General features: G+C 44.3%; 1 long non-coding RNA gene across 1 annotated transcript in view; it reads left to right on the forward strand.

The window, feature by feature from the left end:
* The window catches only part of LOC138498584 (uncharacterized), a 92,944-nt gene that overhangs the window by 68,716 nt on the left and 600 nt on the right, over window positions 1–23,628 (forward strand). The window lies entirely within an intron of this gene.

Below are 23,628 nucleotides of genomic sequence, written 5' to 3' on the forward strand. Positions count from 1 at the left end.
CATTTAAGGGTTACTGCCAGACTCGTGATGCAGCCCTATATCAGCTATGATGGAACAGGGTATGTTAGTGATGCCAAAGTGACTGGGTAATACTGCTTTGTATCAGGTGAAAAAATCGAAAGGGGGGGTCTTGGAGATTAATTCAGGAGACAAGACCAATTAACTAGATTGTAGAGGCAGCGTTTCCTCTAGTTCCGAATCCTGCAAAGATTTTATGTAGTATCCCCACAGAGGCACAATATTTCATGGTGATTGACTTGAAAAATGCGTTTTTCTCAATCCCGTTGCATAAGGACTCTCAAGATCTTATGTCATTTACGTTTCATCAAACTAAACTGAAGAGTACTCGTTTGCCCCAAGGGTATTGTGAATCTGCATCGATCTTTAAAACGTTCTGTTAGGGAGAATTCTTAGAAATGTGCTGCTAATTCCCTTCTACCTTTGAGACCCCCAGCTCGCTTGCTGGACTTTAGGACTTTTGATTTTTATCCTGGAGAGAGTGAGCCCTTTTTCCTACTCTCTCCTATATTTTCCTTTGATTCGAACACTGTGTTTCTTTTGGTTTTGGAGTCTGACAAACTCCATAGGCATCATCTTCTGACATTGTGACACACAGCACCTTCAGTGCAGTGGCACAGGGAAGTCTTTCAGATTTCCCAAAGGCTTAAATACCTTCTTGTGATTAAACTACTGTTTCCAAGAGCAGTAAAGTGAAATTCACTTTACTTATGTTTTGTAACGCTGTAGACCCAGCACACACAATCTATCATAGAGTGCTGGAGGGGTTACTTAGTATCCCCTTGTCTACATTCTCATGTAACATTTTTAAGTTACCCTTTCTACAATTAATGGCTGTGGCAGTGGTTTACTTTTTCCTACTATTGTGTTTTTAACTGTGGGCTGCAATTGCAGCTGCAGTACAGCACCCATGGGTGCCCATTTTGTCAAAATGGCCCTGGTCTTCTTTTTTCACCATTTCTTGTTGGAAAGGACCTTCTTGAGATTTACTCTGCATGTCAAACCAGGTTTGGTCCCTTGTTAATTTTGTCTTTGGCAGGATTCACTGCTGAAGCCCACCTCTGGCTCCAGTGTGTCTGGCAGGGCAGGAAGCAAGGGAGGTGCACAAAGCTCCCTGTGCTTAGTCCCCTTGGTTACAGGAATGCACCCAAAGGTGATTGGCAGGCTGGCTGTCCTTGAAGGACAACCACCATGCTGTGTGAGTGACAGCTAGGCAGCGAACGAATGGGAGAAACCTGTATAAAAGGCGACGTCTTTTAGACAGAAGGCAGAGTCGCCCACTGGACGAAAGAATCCAAAGAGGAACTATGAAGAGACACTTGCTGCAACTCCTGAACCATTAGTTTGCCCGGTGAAGGCCTGCTGCAGTGCTGAAGCTCTGAATTCACCTCGACTAGAGAAGCCCTGCAAAGGACGACTTCTCCCCTTGGGTTGGTGGGGCCAATCACCCCCAAGACGAACTGATCTGGAAATCCTCTCATTGCTGGCTGTACTTCCATTGCTGCTGCAGGAACCGAGTGCCATAGAGAGGAACACCAGAATCGAGTGTATCATTTTTAAGCCGGACCCAAACTCCAGGAAGATCCTCCGGACTCTGTTGAAGCAGGGCTGACCAAGCCTGAGCCACCTCAATGGAATGCTGGACCTCAGAAGCAAGGAAAGCCCACAAGGTGTCCAAGAACTGCACTGGTGCTATTTGGGAGAAGCTGAAACTGCAAAGTGCCGCTGATATGAAGTTTGCCCATTGCTGCCGCCGACCTTTGAATCGTAGTGCAGGAGTCCCCAGACGTCCTCATTCTTGTCTCCATGACTGAGGCCTAGGAACAACATGATCTGCCATAGTACAACAGGAACAGAAGCCAGATGAACCAATTTCTTCAGACCTAAGGTACCGTGAACTCAGGGGTACTTTCCTCTTGCTGTGTAGCTTGCTAGCTCTCGGTTGAGACTTTCATTTGCTACCTTTTGCAGAGTTGCTTGCAACTTTGCCCCTCACAAGCCTCCCAGCTTGTGGCACAACAGTGATTTATTTTTCTACAAAGCTCTCTATAACATTGTGCAAGACTTTTTACATACCTTCAAGAAGTACCTCAGCTCCACTAGACTTTGCTCAATTGACATTGGCTGTCCTGGCTCCCTGAAGACTCTTCTAACCTCTGACTTTGTGTTTTGATCCGTCCCTCCAAAAAGTCATACATTCTTTAATTGTATAGCTGGGAAAGGGCTAATCTCCATTGCATTGGGGGGTTTAAAAGTGCTTACCTGTTTGAGAAACTTGTTAACCATTGTTTCCTCCCCTAACCTTTTCCTTTTGACACTAAACTTGGTATTGCTCTAAATATGCCAGTGATATATCAATGTTCACAGTGTCCTTGTTATTGAAGTCACCTCAGGGTGTAGGAAGTGTCTGTGTGCCATCCTGAAAGGGTATCTACCGATTTATTGAAACTGAGAGTGTGTATTTTTGAAGTATATTTAAGTGGTATCTATTTGCTCCCTTCTAAAGAAGGCTTATTCCACTGACTGTTTAAACTAATACATTATTTAATCAAGAAACCTTGAGTGTAAATGTTATTTGGATACTTGTCACTGTGAAACTCTATGTTGCAACCCTAGAGCTCACATTGACCCCTCTTGTGATAAGCCTGGCTGCTCAGTCACTCTACTAACTTGTGTAGTGCAGACTTCTACCAAAGGTTGGGTTACCTATTGCTAAGAGGACAAGGCTGGAGCAGTCTCCAACAGGGTACTGCATCAGATTTTGCCTAACAAAGTACTGCAGATGGACCTAGGCAATATTAATTTGGAAAATAGTGTTGTGCTGCAATTTGTAGATGACATTTTAGTTTGTAACACAACAGAAGAGGAGTGCAGAAAAGATTAGATTCAATTAATGACTATCCTAGCAGACAAGGGATATAAATTATACAAGAAGAAATTACAATATTGTCAGGAAGAGGTCTTATACATAGGCCAGTTAATCTCGCATGAAGAAAAGAAAGTCACACCTGAAAGAGGTGAGGCGATTATGAAAACACACAAACCGCACACGATAAAACAAATGCAGCAGTTTTTGGGATTGTGCAATTATGTTAGATGATGGGTATTTGATTATAGTTTGTGCACAAGACCCCTTTTCAGGCTTTAAAGAAAGCCCAAGCGACCAAGGGAAAAATAGAGTGGACTGAGGAAAGGGAGGATGGGTTTGATGAATTGAAAAAAGCAATTTGTAAAGCTCCAGTTTTAGGAAATTCCAATTAGTCTGAAGAGTTCTTCCTGTATTCACACACAAATGGAACAGTTATGACAGCCATGCTTACAAAGAGGATTACACTAGGGTACAAACCTCTGACATATTATAGTGGGATTCTAGATCCAGTTATGAGAGGACACTTTCCTTGTGAACAATCGCTGGCAGCAGTCATGTTCGCCATTGAGAAGTCTACAAGCATAGTGATGGGGTGTTCTATGACTTTATTTGTTGAGCATGCTCTGTTTGCAGTTTTGGAGAAACCTAAGGGTACACTGACATCTCAGAGAGCTTCTGCATATGAGGTAGTTATATTAAATCCAGCAATCTAAATAGTGAGGTGTAAAATAGTGAACCATGCCACGTTTGTAGCCGACCCTGTGACAGATGATGAGCAAGTGCATGATTGCTCAAACCATGTGGAGTTCTATGACAAGATCCCAAGGGTGAAGGAGAATGCTCTAGCGGAGGGGGTGGGAAGGTTCTCTTTATTGACAGGTCTTCAAAAATGTATCAAACTGATGGGGAAAGGCATTCAGGTTCAGCTGTGGGAATGCACAGAACAAATGGAGAATTTGAAGTGGTTGAAAGTACAAGACTACTGTCTCACTTTTCGGCACACGATGCAGAATTAGTGGTGCTTATTGTCGCGATCGAGAAGCACGCAGGTCAAGAAGTAAAAGTGTACAGTCACCACCCCTGTGTGACGTTAACCGTGCACGCAGGGCTAGCACGTTGGAAAAGGAGGGGCTACCTCCGAGCGGACGCCACTCCAGTGCAGCACGCAGCATTATTGGAAAGGCTTATTAAGGTACTACAATGCCCAGTAGCCATCGCAATAGTTAACTGTGCAGCACATACTATGATAACTGATTTTAGTTCACACAGGAATGAAGCTGCAGATGAAGAGGCCAAAAGGGTTGCATATTCTCCAGATATTTTTTGTTTTGATACTCCAGATGTAAAGGAAAAAGTGGTCATGATTATGATTCCAAATAAAGGGTTTAATCATTTGTTCAGAACACAGTTGATGGAAGTTCAAGGCAGTACTCCTCAGGAAGAGCAAGAATTGTGGAAACGGAGGAGTTGTTCTCTATCCCCCTCTGAAGCATTGTGGCAACAGGACAGCACTGGTAAACCGGTGATGGCAGTAGCCTTATGAAGGGTAGCACTTAAACAGCTGCACTACCCCGCGCATGTAACTAGGGAAAGCCTTGCAGCAGCTATTGCGGAGGGCTGGTTCAAACCGAACCTGTTAGAACACGTTGCCTTTTATGTAGTAAATTGCATTTTATGTCAAAAGTTTACCGCTGGGCACACACTGCGAACAATCAGGGGGTGATTCCTCGACCGAATGTTCCTTTTCAGCATTTACATATTGACTATGTTGATATTATGCCTGTATGTAGTGGATATAGGTATATGATAGTGGTGGTGTGTCCCTTTTCAAGATGGATTGAAGCTGGTCCATGTACACACCCTGATGCCACATGCACTGAAACGTTTTTAGTCTGAGAAGTCTTTCCTATATGGGGAGTATGTGAGGTGCTGAGATCTGACAATGGGCCCCATTTTGTTAATGATGTATTCGAACAGATCAGCCCATTGTTTAGTATAAAACAAAGTTTTCTTTTGCTTTTCACCTGCAAGTGAGCGGGATATGTGAGAGACTCAACAGTCTTCTCAAAAAAAGAATTGCAAAACTTAAATTGACGCTGAAGAAGGGATGGCTGTATTGCCTGCCCCTTGCATTATATGCATTTAGGAATCAGCCTGGGTCAGACCACCACCTCACACCCCATGAGTTAGTGACAGGAAGGTGAATGAGAATGCCCCTGTCCCCTCCATCGAGGAGTAGAAGTAATGCCCAGACGACTGCTGAATTGTTAGGAAATGCTACGCGCGTATTTAACATGTATGACCGCTAGTATCTCTGTCATTTCAGATCAACTCAAGCGTAAGGGGTGTCGGTCTCAGAACACAGATGAAGACCATTCAGCAACCAGATTTGCAAAACTACTATCTATACCCAAGGTATCTGTTGGAGGCCCCATTTTAGTATGTAACTTCACAAGGAAGTGGCAAGAACCCGTTTTTGTGGACCAAACATCATTGAGAATGTCACTCCCTCAGCAGGTCCAAGAAAGGCATGCCTGGATCCACTTGGGCAACGTAAAGCCGTATGCTGGTGAGGCCGATACACCCCCACCCGTTGATTCAGAATCAAGTCACGAAGAAGCAGTTCAGCACATGCAGACTCGATCGATGACTAGGAAGAAGGACGCTAAGATTGCTGATTAAATAAATGCAAGTGTGCATTTGGACTGTGGCTCGCCTCAGACACTCCTTATAGATATTTTTAGCAGGAGTGCAAAATCAACGTTCTTGAGCACAGGAATCTTTTTAATTGGACTTTTAGAAAGTGCTGGCATGCGAAAAATGCCAGACCTTGATTTCATTTACAACAACTGGAAAAGGGAGCAGTTGCCTGAATCGTTCCTCACAGAGTTTCTCTTTGGTTAGATTCATGGTCCTATCTGATATCTATATCCATAAACTCCTTCTCGCTGTCTTCATTTTTATACTCCAAGCTTACCCTGCTCTTGTTGGGCGTAGCACTGACAAACATACTTTTGTACAGGATCCTAAGAATGGCCTTGAGATTAAAAGATTGCTTGCAGCGATAATTGAGAAAATTCGGCAGTTAGCTGAGCATCTAACAAGGCTGTCTGATTAAAAAGGTTTTTTCCTTCCTTAAAAGTAGTACACAGGCACAATGTATTCCGGTGAGAAAAATGCAATTCCAGAAAGTGAGCAGACTCAACAACGTGTGGAGGGAAACCAGTGGTGGGGTCTCATGCTTTGGTGCATAATATATCTGTGTACAGCATCTATTATTGTTTTTCTGTCCCTTTGATCCTCCCCACTCCAGTGACCTATGCAGAGTTAGATAGTGCAAAGAGACCGAGGCCATATGTAATTACTCACCTTGCACTCTGCCATACAAGAGGTCAATTTCAGGGTCAAACACCATCCTTGGTATGGGTGACTGAGTGGTCGGCTCCAGAAGAAGATGATTATGTTAAAGATTTGAAGACAGGAGCAAGAGCACCCACCAGAGATCATGTGATAAGATATGAGCAACCTGGAATGAAAGGAGCAGGATCAGATGGGAGATAAATAAGTAGCTCAATTGCCAAGGAAAAACTGATGAAGAAATATGAAGATGCAAGGAGAGAGGATAAATGCATATCTGGGGAACAGTACATTCTCCAGATGGTAGGGAAGAAGGCATAGTCATATGCAGAGCTGTGGCAGTAACAGGACATCACAAACCAGTTATAGATTGTGTGGGAAAAGGATGCAGATCTCTATGGCCAAAGCTTGCAAGGTTGTTGACATGGGTCGAGAACAAAGGAGGCCCGTTGCAGATAGTGCCTCTGGCTAGTGCAGAGCTATGCCTCAGAAATAATGGCACAAGAAAAGTTGGAAAGAATCAGCAGTGTGGTCGAATCTTTGATGTACCAGGAATGAAGGATGAAAAAGTAGTGATAATGGACCACTACTGGGCCTGTGAATCCAGAGCATACATGAAGTTGCCTAGAGACTAGGGAGGACTATGTTCCATAGTGATTGTCCATGTTCCAGCACTGGTGATACCAAAAGAGTGACTGGAACATTGGAGAATTTCCAAAAGCAGATGCTCATCTAAGAAAAGGAAGATCGGTTGGATTTCTCAATCGAATAAATAGAGAGAACTACTTCTCAACTAAATCAATAGAAGCTTTCAATGACATTCCATATGAGCACAGGTTGTTCAACCAGACATCAGTGATATTCACGACAATCTTCATGCCAGGGATCCAGACGATGGCAAATGCCAGATAGTTACAGATAACCAGATTGGAGCTCCTGCAGACAATTAACACTACCATAAAGGGATTCAATGCTATCAAGGAAGAGCCGAGAGCCGTAAGACTGATGACACTTCAGAACAGATATGTCTTGGATATGATTACAGCTATGTATGGTGGTGTTTGTGCAAAAATCAGAGAATCATGTTGCACATTCATACCTCTCACGATGAAGAGAATGGGACCTTCTAGAGGCCATAACGATGCTCACGAACCTACACATCAAGATGGACGATGAAGTAGAAGACATTGCTGATGACAGCTGGTTTGCATCGATCTTCTCATGGGTTCCAAAGTGGATGGTGAATATTTAAAGTTTCTAGGAACCTTGTTGATCATGATCATGTTTGGATTATTCAGAATAATAATCAAACAGTGCAAGAAGACAGCAAAGAAAGCAACAGGAATGAAGATCATGACTGATGTCGAGTCAGGGTTTGGACCCAAAGAGCTGACAGATGAAGAAATCAGAGACTATGTAAAAGCCAATATTCATGCCAAATTCCTGTATCCGAAAAACCACAAGAAGTATGTGGGAAGATGGATCTACTGCAGCCCGAATGGACAATGAAGTCGTATGACCTGGAGTGTTGATGAACATGTGAAATCAGCAGGATGTCTGAAAGGAGTAGAAAATGTATGGACTCCAAAGAAGCACTCCTTCAGATGGGGATATCTAGATGTGAAAACTGATGGGAGAGTGGTCAATAAATCAACCAGAGGGGGGAGTTTAGAGAGGAGCCAAGAAGCTCTACCGGAAGTCCCGCCCCCATTCTGCCTATATGTTGGCAGTCGGAAATTGCAACATGTGCAAAGCCAGTAATGGTACCTATACAGGGAAGAGTTCTTGAAACAAGGAATCCATTGAAAAAACCCTACATGTATCCTCGAAGAAATGATGGTCTTCTGAAAAAAGTTTCAGAAGAAGTGTGGAAATGAATGAAAGAAGAGACTGGTGATGTCACATGAAGCAAAAATGATGCACCCAGAAGAGATGCCAATCAAGAAAATATATATACCTTATAGAATCTGATGGCCAAGCTGCAAATTAAGCAACATTTCGGCTGTAAAATGAAGATTGCACATGCGCAGAGGCCCTGAAGAAAATGCAAAGCTATTTTATAAATGTACAGATGCAGTACCGCAAGTAGACGAAGTAATCATGAGGCTGGCTACGTAGTGAATAACTTGTATGTATTCCACAACGCATTTTAGCAAATTTGGACCCCATGAATGGAAGGGCTGAAAGTGTGATGCAGCAGAATAAAACAAGCTTAAAGTGAAGAAAGATTCGAGAAGGCTTTCCTGACACAGTGTCAAGAGTTGGGCCACCAAGAGCCTGGTTATCTACTTGAGAAGGTACAATGAACGTGAGAAGTGAGCTGAGCTCTTGTTTGCGGTGTAAAGGAAAAACACTAGAAGTGCCAAGGTTTCTTCATTTTATAGTATTAAATACAATAAAGGAACTCAAAACGTGGTCTCTAGTCACATGGTCAGATGAAAATAGACTTTGGGGTGCGCTACACTGAGACCACAAGATAAGGCCATGCCTTCACTCCCTTTTATTCTCAGGCACAGTGAACGTTCGCAAGGCCGAGTTCAAAAGCATTAATTGAATAGCAGACCACAGGAGTGATGATGGATGTTGGGCTAATTGGGTTAGCAAGCATGACTTGGCCACCCCCTAGCACCTGGGTACCAGCTTGCATGTTGCTAGCGAGTGAAATATTCCAGAAGGGTGCAAGCGTGCCAACCAATTGTAGAGGGCCACAAGGGCAAGGAGCCCTATATTTTGAGAAGCCAATGGAACATCGTATATTAGTTTGACACGGAAGATGACTTGCACTTGGGGTGGGCTTAGTTGTCCACCTGACCATAGAGACCCAATCACGATCCTCGTCCCTACAGAAAGTATACTTAGATGTTCCCTTTAAGCCTATTACATCCCCTAGTAGGTTTTGTTATGTTGCCATGTAGTATGACGTCACTATGCTGAATCTTTAGTATAAAGTTGTGTTTTTTCATGTAAATCGATGAGAGACTTGAGCGAATGTCCGTTGTAGTCGGTATGATTATTGATGTATGAGTAAGATCTGCATCTCCATCCATTTCAGATACTGTTTGCTCGTCTTAAAGGGCCTTCGGGTTCAGGCTCCCTCATTATGCCAATATATAAAAAAGGACTGGCAGCGATCCCCTTGAATTACAGAGCTATTGTGATGCTAAATGTCACCAGTAATGTTTTTTCAACAGTACCCTTTCTAGAATTATATGATCGAGTTGAGGACTCTTAGAAAGGTCAATGGTATCCTGTTAAATCTTTTCAAACCACCAGCTCTGGTACCCTCTTCTCAACCATTTTACGAAGCATATTAATCTTATACTGCAGCCTTTTATAAGGACTGCTAGAGCTAATGTTAGGGAGAATTCTCAGAAATGTGCTAATTCCTCTCTACCTTAGAGACCCCCAGCAACTTTGCTGGATTGAGAGGACTTGATTTTTAACCTGGAGAGAGTGAGACCCTTTTCTCCAACTCTCTCATGTATTTTAATGTGATTTTGAACTCTGTGTTTCTTTTGGTTGTGCAGTCTGACAAACTCCATAGGCATTATCTTTTTACATGGTGGCACACAGCACCTTCAGTGCAGTGACACAGGGAAGTCTTTGAGATTTCCCAAGGTTTAAATACCTTCTCTTGGATAAACTACTGTTTCCAAGAGCAGTAAAGTGAAATGACTTTACTTACATTTGTGACTTTCTAGACCCAGCACACACTATATTACAATAGGGTGCTGGAGGAGTTATTAGTATCCCCTTTGTCTAGCTTCTCATGTAACATTTTTATGTTACCCTTTCCTCTATGAATGGCTTGTGGCAGTGGTTTACTTTTAACTACCATGGTGTGCATTTACCGCGGGCTGCATTCGCAGCTGCAGTAAAGCACCCAATGGTGGCATTTTTGTCAAAATGGCCACGGTCTTCTTTTTTTGCCATTTCTTTGTGGAAAGGTCCTTCTTGAGATGTACCCTGCACGCCAAACCAGGTTTGGTCCCTTTGTTCATTTTGTCTTTGGCGGGATTCACGAGTGAAGCCCGCCTCTGGCTTCAGGTTGTCTGGAGGGGGCAGGAAGCATGGGAGGTCCCCGAAAATCCCTGTGCAGAGTCTCCTAGGAGACAGGAATGCACTCTTAGGTGATTGGCTGGCTGGCTCTCCAGCAAGGACAGCCAACCTGCTGGGTGACTGACAGCTAAACTGGAATGAATGGAGAAACTTGTATAAAAGGCGAGGCCTTTTGGCTTGGAAGGCAGAGTCGACCACTGGACGAAGGAATCCGAAGAAGAACTTGAAGAGGATGCCTGCTGCAACTCCTGCACCGTTGGATTGCCCGGTGAAGCCCTGCTGCTGTGCTGAAACTCCAATTTAGTTTTGACTAGAGAAGCCCTGCAAGGACGACTTCTCCCCTTGAGTTCGTGGGACCAATCAACTCCAAAGTAAGCCACCTGGGCATCCTCTCGGAGCTAGTTGAATTCCCACTGCAGCTGCTGCTTGAACCGAATAACCAGGAAGAGGAACACCCGATCGTGTGTGTTGCTTTTAAGCTGCCCAAGCACTCCAGGAAGATCCTCCGGACTCCCAGGAAGCAGGACTGACTGAGCCTGAGCCACCTCAACAGAGTACTGGACCCCAGATGCAAGGAAAGCCTATCTCGACAGCTAGGAACCGCTGTGTTGCTATTTGCGGTCGACACAAGGAGCTGAAACACCGAAGTGCCACTTGTATGAAGATTGCCGGTTGTGGTCGGTGACCGTCCCATTGCAGTGCAGGAGTCCCCAGAAGTCCTCCCTCTTGTCCCCATGACTGTGGCCCAGTTCCACTAGGATCTGCAGAGCTGCAGAGGAACAGAAGCCATCTGCTGCACTTTTCTTCAACTAAAGGTACCTTACAGTCTAAGAGAACTTACCTCTTGTTGTGTAGCCTCACTTGTCCTCATTGGAGACTTGTTTTGGTTACTCTGTAGAGTTGCTGCGAGCTTCTTTACCTCACAAGACTTATCAGCTTGTGGCTCTACTTTGATTTCTTCTATTATAAAAAGACTTTAAAAACATTGTGCAAGATTTTCTACTTAACTGCAAGATGTGCTTCAGTTCACTTTGACTTTTGCTAACTTAACATTGGCTGGCCTGGCTCCCTGAATGAGTCTTCTCTCCTCTCCTTATCTGTGATGTCTTCCTTCCAGGAAGGGGTTAACTGACTTTGCATTGGGGGTGAATTCAAAAGTACTTACCTGCTTAAGAATAATTGTGTGAATACTTGCCTTATTCTGAAACCTCTTTTCTTTGACACTCCTCTCAAGAATATTCTAAATGCAACAGTGATATATTAATGTCCCCAGCACCCTAACTAGTGAACTCACCCGAGGGTGTAGGTAGTGCCTGTGGGCTATCCCAAAAGGGTACTCACTGATTTAGAAAACTAAGAGTGTGTATTTTGAAGAGTATTTGTGTGTTGCTTTATATTGCCCCTTCTGAAGAAGGCTTACTCTTAAATCGTGGTTAAATAAATTAATAATTGGTTAATCAAGAAACCTTGTGTGTAAGAGTTTATTTGAATACTTGTCACTGGGAATCTCTGTGTAACTCCCCTACAGCCCACTTTAACCCTTCTTGAGATAAGCATGGCTGCTCAACACGCTATCAACCTGTGTAGTACCGACTTATACCAAAGGTTGGGTTCCTATTCCCAGGAGGTCAGTGTTGTTGTAGTGCACCCAAAGGGTATTGCATACAATCTTGCCTAACACTGGTGGCAGGTGGTGAGGATATATTGTAGAGTTATTACACTAAGAATTTACTTTGCTTTTGTTCAACTTCAACTAAAAACCTTCACAAGGCTAAGCTCCACTAGAAAAGCAATTGTAACATGCCAAATATGGATAACTTCAGTCAGGAAGGCCTGATCATTTTGACAGTAGAGCAACTGAAAGACATGTGTAAAGTCAGGAATCTCCCTGTTAAAGTAAAGAAAATTGAACTAATTGCAAGTTTGTAAAATCCTCAAAGTCTGGGTAGTAGGCCTGTCACAACTACTAACCCAGGAAATGTGGAAAATTATATTGGAGATGATAATGCAGAGTGTAACTCTGATGTCTTAGAAGAGTCAGAAGAGGGAGAGGAGTATCAGGAATAGAGCCCCTTTTTGCCTCAAAAGGCCATTTTGCCTCAACTTTTAGCCACTGGGACCCCACAAGGCCCATCGCTGAGTTCAGAATGTCTGTCTCTTGAGAAAATGAGACTTGAGTTAGAATTCAAAAGATTACAAATCCAAGCTGAAACCAAACATCAGGACATCAAACTAAGGGAAATGGAAATGCAACATCCTCTTGAAATGTATAAAAGGTCTCTTGAAAACATTTCTATCCCAGAGTCTTCTAGGTCTTCCAGTCCAAAGAGACCTTGCATGCCTAAAGAAGCAGTGAGTATGTATGATGAGAAACTTGATATTTGGGATTGGTTGGCTGCGTTTGAATATGACTATGGGATTAAGGGTTTCGCAGGGAATCGGTTGATTCCTTTGTTTTTGTCTAGGCTCCCCCAGGTTTCAACTGATGTTGTTATGGAGGTGGGGGAACTTGAAAGATTGGAGTATGAAAATGTGAAGCTAGCTTTGATAGCTAGGTTTGAGAAAACTTCTTCCCAGTACCTTAAGAGGTTTAGGACCCTCAAAAAGACTGATGGTACCCCTTGGGCTACCTGGGTGTGTGAATGTTTGAAAAACGTAGATGGTTGGGTAAAGGGTAGTAAACTACTTTGAAGGAATGAGAAATCTATTTTTGTTGGAGTCTATTTTTGATGCCTGCTCTCCTGAGCTGAGACAGCACTTGGCTGACTCAAAAGAGATTGACCCTAAGAAGCTAGCAAAATCTGCTGACTTGTGGGTTGCCAACAGGGCTACTCACAAGGATTCTGTGGCCACTCACAAAAAGGATGAGGGGAAGCAGCACAAGAAAGATGACAAAGAGAAATCTAAAATCTCCCATCCAAAAGAGGTCCACAAACATAAGAAGGGTAAGCCATTTGGAATACCAGGTCACTCTAGTGAAACCTCTGGTGCCAAACCAGAGGGAGGTCAGCAGAAACCCCCATTCCAGAAAACATTTGGTACATGTTATGCTTGTGGGTCTACTGACCATGTGAAAGGGGATCCCAGATGCAAGGGTAAACCTTCAGGGGTCCACACTGCCTCCTTAGCCTTAATCCCTGAGGGAGAAGCTCGTATGGCAAGTGGAAACTTTCATCTATTGGCTGAGGACCTCATTGGAGTCTTAGCCAGTGTTTCTGTAGTGTCCCTGGGTCTGTGTTACCACTAAGCTTGCTGGAGGCCCTGTCCAGATGTTTCCAATACTACCTGATCTTATCCAGTGCAACCATATGACTGTAAGAATACCTGTCAGTGTACAAAGTGAGGTGCCTAGGAGAGTTCTGTTGGGGAATGACTTAAAAACTCTTGGAGTTGTATCAAGCACCCCCAGACCTCCCAGTAAAAGTAAGCAGGACCAGACTAAGAAGGCCAGAGAGCTCACTTTAGATGACTCTCAGTGGGTTGTTACAGAGAAACCTATAACACCCAGTCCACAAGAAGAGCACATTTCTACTTCCAGGAAGGAAGAGACAAAGGGAAAACCCAAGGTCTCAGGAAACAAGAAGAGTAGCACTCCTGTGCACAAAACCAGGACATCCCTGAGAGGACATTCCCAGGTCATACCACTGACCCATCGATCAGCTGAGGCTGAGTGTGAGGTCCAACCAGAAGACGGTGAATCAGCTACTGGTGGCACAGAGCTGAAAGAAGGTCTTCCCCCTGTTGGTGTTCTGGATCCTAAAGATCATCCTGAGTGAGCTGCAGAGTTTGCTTGAAGAAGTTGGCCCCAGTAGGGCAGACTTCAGCAGAGGTCAAAGAGAGTGTCCTCCTCTTGAAGGTCTTCCCCAACAGGCAGCTTCCCAGCTGGTAGGGCAAGAGCCAGTTGTCACACTTAGCCTGGAATCTCACCTGTTTATCTTTCAAAGTCTTGGTCTGCGGTTTTTCTTTCTTCCGTACGGCTCGGGTCTTGTATAGGCACAATTGCGTGTCCTCCGTCACCAGTGTGCAGGTGGAATCCGGCCGTGGTAAGTATGCATTCAACTCCAGGAAGAATTAGGAAGAAGTCACAGAGTCTCAGGTGGAAGGGAGCCAGGAAGGAACCAGGACACGTACCAATAGCAGGTAAGGGAAGCTGCGCTGCGGTTGTTAAGGCTCCTGGAAGGAGGAGCGCAAGTACTAAAGTGGGAGGAGTGGAAGGGACTAGAGCACTGCTTGGAAGGGAGAAGGTGCTAACAAGCACAAGGGAATAAAGTATGATAACACTTGCCGAAGTTCAGAAAGCTAGCGTTCAGACGCGCAGCTCCACGGGGGTGTGTATCTTTTCAAGGAAGTGGTGAACTCCTAGAAACACTAAAGCGGTAGCTCTGCACTAGCGTCGGCCATGTTGGATTTACTTTTGAAGGGATGTAGCAGTGTCTTATTGACCACGACGTCCAAAAGGGACTGAAATGACGTATCATGACACCAGTGAAGCACAGGTTGTACTGGGAGGATGGCTTCCTCTACACTGAACCTATTGAGTCTACCCTGGGGGACTACAGAAGACTTGTAGTGCCTCAGGAGGTGAGACCCCAGGTTCTGCAGTTAGCCCCTGAGATTCCTTTGGCTGGTCACGTAAGCTTTAAGAAGACCAAGCAAAGGATTTCTCTTTCTCTTTATTTCTGCTGGCCTAAGATGGGGTCTGATGTAGATGGGTTCTGCAGAAGCTGTCACACTTGTCAGACTTCTGGCAACAGTGGATCTAAGAACGTGGCACCTTTGGTGCCTCTCCCAGTGGTGGGAGTCCCTTTTGAGAGGGTAGGAATTGACATTGTTGGTCCCTTAGACCCCCCCACATCTTCAGGCAACCAATTTGTATTGGTTGTGGTAGACCATGCTACCAGGTATCCTGAAGCCATACCTATGAGGACTGTTACTGCTCAGGCAGTGGCTAAGGGCCTCCTTGGTATTTTTACCAGAGTAGGTTTTCCTAAGGAGGTTATCTCAGACAGGGGGACCAATTTTATGTCCCACAACATGCAGGCCATGTGGAAAAACTGTGGAGTAACCTACAAGTTCTCAACAGCCTACTGTCCTCAAACCAATTGGTTGGTGGAGAGGTTTAAGAGAACTATGAAGGGCATAATAGGTGCTTTAGAAGAATCCCTTAGATGAAAGTGGGACCTTCTACTGGCATGCCTTCTCTTTCCTTATAGAGAAGTCCCTCAAGAAGGGTTGGTTTCAGCCCCTTTGAGCTCCTCTATGGTCATCCAGTTAGAGGTCCATTGGCCCTCATCAAGGACGAGTTGGAGGGTGCTCCCTCCCACAAGCCAGTGAGAGTCACTGACCATGTGTTAGGTCTCTGAAGGAGAATGACACACGTGATGACAGAAGCTTCTGATAACTTGAAAGAAGCTCAGGCTCTGGGTATACATTGGCATGACCAGAAGGCCAACATGGTTCAGTTCACTCAAGAACAGCCAGTTCTAGATATGGTACCTACAAGGCAGATGTTCTTACATGACAAATAGATTGGACCCTTCATGGTTGTAGTAAAACCTGGAGAGGTCAATTATTTGGTGGACTTAGGCAATCCTAAGGAGGCCCCCAGGGTCTTTCACACCAACCGACTAAAGGCCTATGTCTCTAGACCAGAACTGGGAATTTTGCTTCTAGCATCTGCTCAGGAGTAGGAAGAGAGTGAGCCTCTACCTGACCTCCTCAGGGGACAACCTTTAGATGGGAAGATAGAAGGAGTCAATCTCTCATCTGATCTGGCACTGGAACAACAGGAGTGCAAAATTCTGTTAAATCAGTTTGCCCCTCTATTTTCACTATCACCAGGCTTCACCCCTTGGGACCAACATGGGATTCTCACTGATGACTGGCTCAGGAGGATAGCTCAGGGGCATCGTGCTTGCCTTGGAATCAAGACGACATGGGCACCACAGGTTCGATCCCCGGGTCCGCGCTTAGAAACCTCTGAGTATTAAGAGTGTTATAAATAACATATCATATTACATCATATCATATCATGACTGTCTCCCTGTCAAAAGCAGGGGTTACAGAATATCAGACCATGTAAGAACCCACATAAAGGAAGAGGTCAAGAAAATGCGTGATCTTGGGGTAATAGAGCCATCTACCAGTCCATGGGCTAGTCCTGTTGCACTAGTGCCAAAGGCAGGATCCAAGGAGTTGAGATTCTGTGTGGACTATAGACCTCTTAATGCAGTCACCACGACTGATGCCCATCCTTTACCTAGGACAGATGAGCTGGTGGATAAGCTTGGTGCAGCCAAGTACCTCATTACATTTGACCTAACCTCAGGTGATTGGCAAATAGCTCTGACAGACCATGCAAAGGAAACTGCATTTTCAACTCCAGGAGGCCTCTAACACTTTATGGTTATGGCTTTTAGACTAAAGAATGCACCTGCTACATTCCAAAGGATGGTGAATCATATTCTGAATTGGATGGAGGACTTCTGTATGGCATACTTGGATGACATTACAATGCCCAGCCCTAATTGGCCACTTAGGATATGTATTGCAGGCTCTTGAGCAGGCCAATATGACCATAAATGAATGTAAATTTCAAATTGGTCAGAGTAAAGTAGTCTGCCTTGGATATGAGGTAGGAGGAGTGAAATAAGGCCATTGCCTAGCAAAGTACAAGCTGTACAAGACTGGGCCACCCCTCCTACTCAAACCCAAGTGAGAGCCTTTCTTGGTCTCACATGTTAGTATAGGAACTTCATTGAAAACTATGAGACCATAGGTTCTCCCTTGAATGTGATCTCCTCACCCAAATTCCCCAAGGAGGTCAGGTGGAATGAGGAGTGCACTAAGGAATTTGGTGGATTTAAGAAAGCCCTTTGTCAAGCTTCAGTCTTGAGAGCTCCTGACTGCAACCAATCCTTTATTGTATACACTGATGCTTCCAATACAGATATAGGTGCAGTTCTGAGTCAGCTGGATGAGAAAAGCAGGTAACACCCAATCTGCTTCATCAGTAGAAATCTGAAGGACCCTGAAACAAGGTGGGCACCCATAGAATGTGAATATTTTGCCATTGTGTGGTCTTTGAAGAAGTTTAGACCATACTTGTAAGGATCTACTTTTGTGATTCAAACAGACCACCAATCCTTGAGATGGTTAATGCAGACGAAGGGGGAAAATCCTAAATTGTTAAGATGGTCAATCAGCCTACAAGGGTTTGATTTTACCATAGAACACAGGTCAGGGTGTAATCACCAAAATGATGATAGTCTCTCCAGAAGGTATGACCGACTGGAGCAAGTAGATTCATCCAGGGGTGGATTAAATCCTCTTGTCCCTTAGGCTGGGGTGGGGGGAGAGTGTTAGGGAGAATTCTCGGAAATCTGCTAATTCCTCTCTACCTTAGAGACCCCCAGAAACCTTGCTGGATTTAAATGACTTTAATTTAAACCTGGAGAGAGTGAGACCCTTTTTCCCCACTCTCTCATGTATTTTAATGTGATTTGTAACTCTGTGTTTCTTTTGGTTGTGAAGTCTAACAAACTCCATAGGCATTGTCTTTTGACAGGTGTCATACAGATTTCCCAAGGTTTAAATACCTTCTCTTGGATAAACTACTGTTTCCAAGAGCAATAAAGTGACATTGACTTTACTTACATTTGTAACTTTCTAGACCCAGCACACACTTTCTTACAATAGGGTGTTGGAGGGGTTACTTAGTATCCCCTTTGTCTAGCTTCTCATGTAACATTTTTATATAACCCTTTCCTTGTTGAATGGCTGGTGTCAATGGTTTGCGTTTAACTACCGTGGTGTGCATTTACCACAGGCTGCGCTCACAGCTGCAGTAAAGCACCCAAGGGTGGCATTTTTGTCAAAATGGCCTGGTCTTCTTTTTTCACCATTTGTTTGTGGAAAGGTCCTTCTTGAGATTTACTCTGCGCACCAAAGCAGGTTTGGTCCCTTTGCTCCTTTTGTCTTTGGCTCCAGTGTGTCTGGAGGGGGCAGGAAGTGAGGGTGGTGCCCGAAACTCCCTGTGCTGAGTCTCCTAGAAGACAAGAATACACTCTCAGGTGATTGGCCGGCTGGCTGTCTGGCAAGGACAGCCACCCTGCTGGGTGACTGACAGCTCGGCTGGAATGAATGGGAGAAACCTGCATTATAGGCAAGGCTTTTTGCCTTGGAAGGCAGAGTCGACCACTGGACGAAGGAATTCAGAGAAGAACTTGAAGAGGATGCCTGCTGCAACTCCTGGACCATTGGTTTGCCCGGTGAAGCCCTGCTGCTGTGCTGAAACTCCAATTTCATTTTGACTAGAGAATCCCTGCAAGGACGACTTCTCCCCTTAATTTGGTGGGATCAATCAACTCCAAAGTAAGCCAACTGGACATCCTCTCTGAGCTGGCTGAATTTCCACTGCATTTGCTGCTGGAACTGAATAACCAGGGAGAGGAACACCAGATCGTGTGTGTTGCTTTTAAGCTGGACAAGAGCTCCAGGAAGATCCTCCGGACTCCCAGGAAGCAGGACCAACTGGGTCTGAGCCACCTCAACAAAGTGCTGGACCCCAGATGCAAGGAAAGCCCAGCTTGACAACCAGGAACCACATTGTTGCTATTTATGGTAGACACGAGGAGCTGATACACCGAAGTGCCACTTGTTTGAAGATTGCTGGTTGCAGTGGGTGACCGTCCCATTGCAGTGCAGGAGTCCCCAGAAGTCCTCCCTCATGTCCCCACTACTGAGGCCCAGGGTCTGCAGAGCTGCACAGGAACAGAAGCCATCTGCTGCACTTTTCTTCAACCTAAAGGTACTGTACAGTCTAAGAGAACTTACCTCTTGTTGTGTAGCCTCACTTGTCCTCGTTGGAGACTTGTTTTGGTTACTCTGTAGAGTTCCTGCCAGCTTCTTTTCCTCACAAGCCTAATCAGCTTGTGGCCCTACTTCAATTTCTTCTATTCCAAAAAGATTTTTAAACATTGTGCAAGACTTTCTACTTACCTGCAAGAAGTGCTTCAGTTCACCTTGACTTTTGCTAACTTAACATTGGCTGGGCTGGCTCCCTGAATTACTCTTCTCTCTTCTGCTTATCTGTGGTGTCTTCCTTCCAGGAAGGGGTTAACTGATTTTGCATAGGGGGTTAATTCGAAAATACTTAACTGCTTAAGAATAATTGTGTGAATACTTGCCTTATTCTGAAACCTCTTTTCTTTGACACTCCTCTCAAGAATATTCTAAATGCAACAGTGATATGTTAATGTCCCCAGCACCCTAACTAGTGAAGTCATCCGAGGGAGTAGGTAGTGTCTGTGGGCCATCCCAAAAGGGTACTTACTGATTTAGAAAACTAAGAGTGTGTGTTTTGAAGTGTATTTGTGTGCTGCTTTATATTGCCCCTTCTGAAGAAGGCTTACTCTAACTGACGGTTAAACACATTAAATTAATAATTGTTTAATCAAGAAATCTTGTGTGTAAGAGTTTATTTGAATACTGGTCACTGTGAATCTCTGTGTAACTCCCCTACAGCTCACATTGACCCCTCTTGAGATAAACCTGGCTGCTCAACACACAACCAACCTGTGCAGTACAGACTATGTTGGGTTCCTATTGCCAGGAGGTCAGGGTTGTTGTAGTGCACCCAAAGGGTACTGCATACAATCTTGCCTAACAGCTAATTAGTCAGAAACCTAAAAATTGGGACATTGATTAGGGGCTTTTAAAACCCCTCAATCAGCTTCATAGTGAAAGGTATTAGTAAGATTATCTAATGAGGATTATAATTGGTTATTTATAACATGCTTAATACCCAGAGGTTTCTAAGCGTAGACCTGGCGATCGAACTTAGCGTTGTCTTGTTTCCCAGACAAGCGTGTTGCTCTCGAGCTATCCTCCTGAAGATGTGTTTCCAAGAGACACTCCCGCATTGAGAGGACTTCGAGACGGGTGCCGACTAGCTGTCACACTGTTTAATTTGTATATGTTGGACATTTGGTATTTAATAAGTGTGATAAACAACCCTCCACTTAAGATAGGATCGCACAAGGCTCCACGCATTTCTTATGCTAATGAATTCACTCTTGATCAGACTCCAATAGGATTGCAGCGAAGTTTAAATGTAATTTGGGGTTTTATTAAAAAAAGAATATGTAAAAATCATCAATTACTTTTTGGGTGTTTTACTTTAAAAAAAAAAGAAACACCAGAATTATGTTTGACCTCCTTATGCTAAACCATGCGAAGAGGTGTATGACACCACATATTCAGGCTACTTAATCATATAAAATAAAAACCTGAGCAGCGAGTCATTCAAGGAGTCAGAAATGATGCAAAAGCCCTCATCTCTCCAACAAGCGGTTTCGGTCAAATGTTTAGAGATGTTACATACTTACAGACCTTTATGACGAGTGCCCCAATTATTCATTAGACTACAGATATAACAGCTCATTTTGCATTGGACTGGTTGAAGAAATCGGAAGAGATGTTGTAGGGATGTTGCTAAGCTCTTCCCCAAGGTTCGAGTGTGCAAGCAATCAGATTAGCAGGGAGGTAAGCATCACTAAAGGCATTAGCCACTGTGGGAAAAAGGATCTTTCTTTAGTGTACTAGCTGCAGCCATGTGCTCGGCTCGAGACCCTTCCTGGTAAACGTTCTTTATGGTAGAGTGGCAACTAGGGTATAAAGAGTCCATAGGGATGTACAACTGTGCATGCCTGGAAGGCTAACTCAAAGTGTCCTGATTACACGGTGAGTTTTCCTGTGTACTTCGTTCACTGTGATTGATCTTGGTAACATAGGCTTAACTTCTCCCCACTTGAGTCTGCTCTTAACCTCAGGCAGGTGCTGCAGGTTTCTTAATGATATGGCTTGCCCTGTGATCCAATCCCTGTGTTTCGAGTTGATAAATAATCCCTCTGTTATTTTAGGGCCAGAGAGCAAAGTGATGGTGGCCTGCGGGACCTTCTTGTGATGTGAGCATTCACAGACTTTAGTATGTAAATTCCTTCTTTCCCAGTAGTGTTGCAAATAGTGAGAGGGCTTGCTGTCTGCTCCATCTGTGCAGGTCACAAGGGAGCTAAGGAGTCCTGTTCAGATGTACAGTCCCATTTTTTTCCGAGCCATTGGTCTCTGTTTATCATTGGAGGGAATAGAAAAATGTTTTTCAGAAGTCTATTTTCTTATGATTTTCTCTTTGGAAAATGGGTACTGGTGCTTGGTGTCATCATAATATTTGCATCCCTGCGTCCTGTCCAGATACAAATACCTCTATTGCCCCAGCAGGACCCTGCGCCCTGCACCCTGCTAGATGCTACTTCAAGAGACAGGCACGCTTCAGGAAGGGCAGAAGGAACTCTGGGGAATCCCCCATATAACCACCACAGGGGATGCATAAGGGAATTGGTGTTCCTTCTAGATCACAGAATTCCGCAACCTTCAATTGGATCTACTAAACCGGTAACTTGGTCATGGTGACCTGTGCATATTACACGGCCACGGTACTGCCCGTGTAGTTATGGTTAAGTTGCTGTTTCCATAGGAAGAGCACTTTTTGGGCGGCTTATAACTCCGGTCCCCCTGGACGAATCCTCACCAAACTTTGCAAAGTATATGGCCCACTCTGAATTTTTTTGCAAAGTTTGGTGAGGTTTGGTCCAGGGGGGGTAAAGTTATAGGGGGGTCCCAAAACTTCTTTTTTTCCCATAGACTGAATGGGGGAAAAACTTTGTGCATGGCTACAGATCAAACCACTGGACGGATTTTCACCAAATTTGCGGCAGGAGCAGCAGTTTGGGCCAGAAAGCGTGTTTTTGTAAATTTGGTGAAAATCCGTCCAGTAGTCTTTTTTAAACGATCAAAAAGTAGGTCTCAATAAATTTGTGATATCTATGTCCGCTCTGCAGACACGGTTCTCTGTTCGCTCCACGGGCAGGACACTGATTGGTTTATCGGGCGCGTCATGTCCGCGGACATGTGGCGTGTTCACTCATTGGATGGTGAAGGACGTCAAGTGCATCAGATTGTTCCGATGCGCTCGCCATCTTTGATCCGTGTTTTGGTGTCCACGGACATCGCTGCAAAAACATATTAAAAACCACAACATTGCACTTGTTAAACTTATCAAATACTGTCTGGGGAGGAGAGGGTTGATGAGGTGTGGGATGGGATGTGGCAGCAAGAAGCAAAAAATTGGTGTTTTTTTGTCACAAAAGTCATACGGTATATTTGGAGGTAGGGTGAGCAACTGTCCCGTAATTTGCGGGATGGTCCTGCAATTGGCGCCTGTGTTGCGCAGTTTGCTGAGTGGCTCTGCGGGACGCGGGTTGTCCCGACTTGCTCTGTTCGAGCACAATTTGTGATCTAACAAACTAAGTTAGGAGTCACAATTAGTCATGCTGGGGGTTGGGGCCGAGCAAGGAGGGGGGTCATATACATACATTTCCCACAAATGGGAATAACAGTGGCTGGCAAGTGGCAGCTAATCTGTAAATAAGAGTCCTATTGTATTGCATTGCAACTGCAGCTACTGACGTGACAGGCTTGCAGGCCAGTCATGTCAGTAGCTTCGGGTGCAATGCATTCATTCTGCCAGGTGAATGACGCTGTGACGTCATCAGCACCTTTTCTCCCGCAAACATAGTGACATAGTTGGCCACCCTATTTGGAGGTATTCCTCAATATATTGAGCGTAAACTACCGGTGAAGGAGTAATGTGTCTTTGTTACAATGTATGTAAAATAATATTGGAGTCAGATTGGTGCCCCCTAGATTTTGGCATCTGAGGCAGCCACCTGCAGTGTTTGATGGAAACAGCGGCCGTGCACGTGTATGACAATACGAGTTCTCACGGGTGCGTTGAGCCGTGTTGTTGCAAAGTGAGAATGTATTTAGATTCTGAGTGAAGGTCAGCAACTTTGATTTTTTGGTTGCGAGCTAAGGCAGCCCACGCATGGGACAGAAAGTAGAAGGGTCAATTGTTTTTTTGACCTTCAGAGAAAGGGATGTTTTTCGTGAATAGTCAGTGAGAGGAGGTTTGTAATAAAGAACATTTGATAAGGTTATGCATTCCAAAAGTGTGTACGGAACATGTGAATTCAGTTCATGAAGATTCTTTGATGCAAGCGGATTGAGCATTACGGCCTGATTTTCGCAAATACAATGGAGACGGTGAATATTTTGTAAGTTTGCTTTTGCCGACTGTAGACTGTATATCAGAGCGAGCATTAACCTATAATTTTCTGAAAATTAATGTTGGCAATGTAACTCAAGTACTATTTTTCTTTGTCGACTATAACTAGATTCAACCAGGTTCAACGCTAATATTTCTTTAA

Source organism: Ambystoma mexicanum, chromosome 5q (assembly GCF_040938575.1).
Source record: "Ambystoma mexicanum isolate Mex_15411 chromosome 5q, UKY_AmexF1_1, whole genome shotgun sequence".
Lineage (NCBI taxonomy): Eukaryota > Metazoa > Chordata > Amphibia > Caudata > Ambystomatidae > Ambystoma > Ambystoma mexicanum.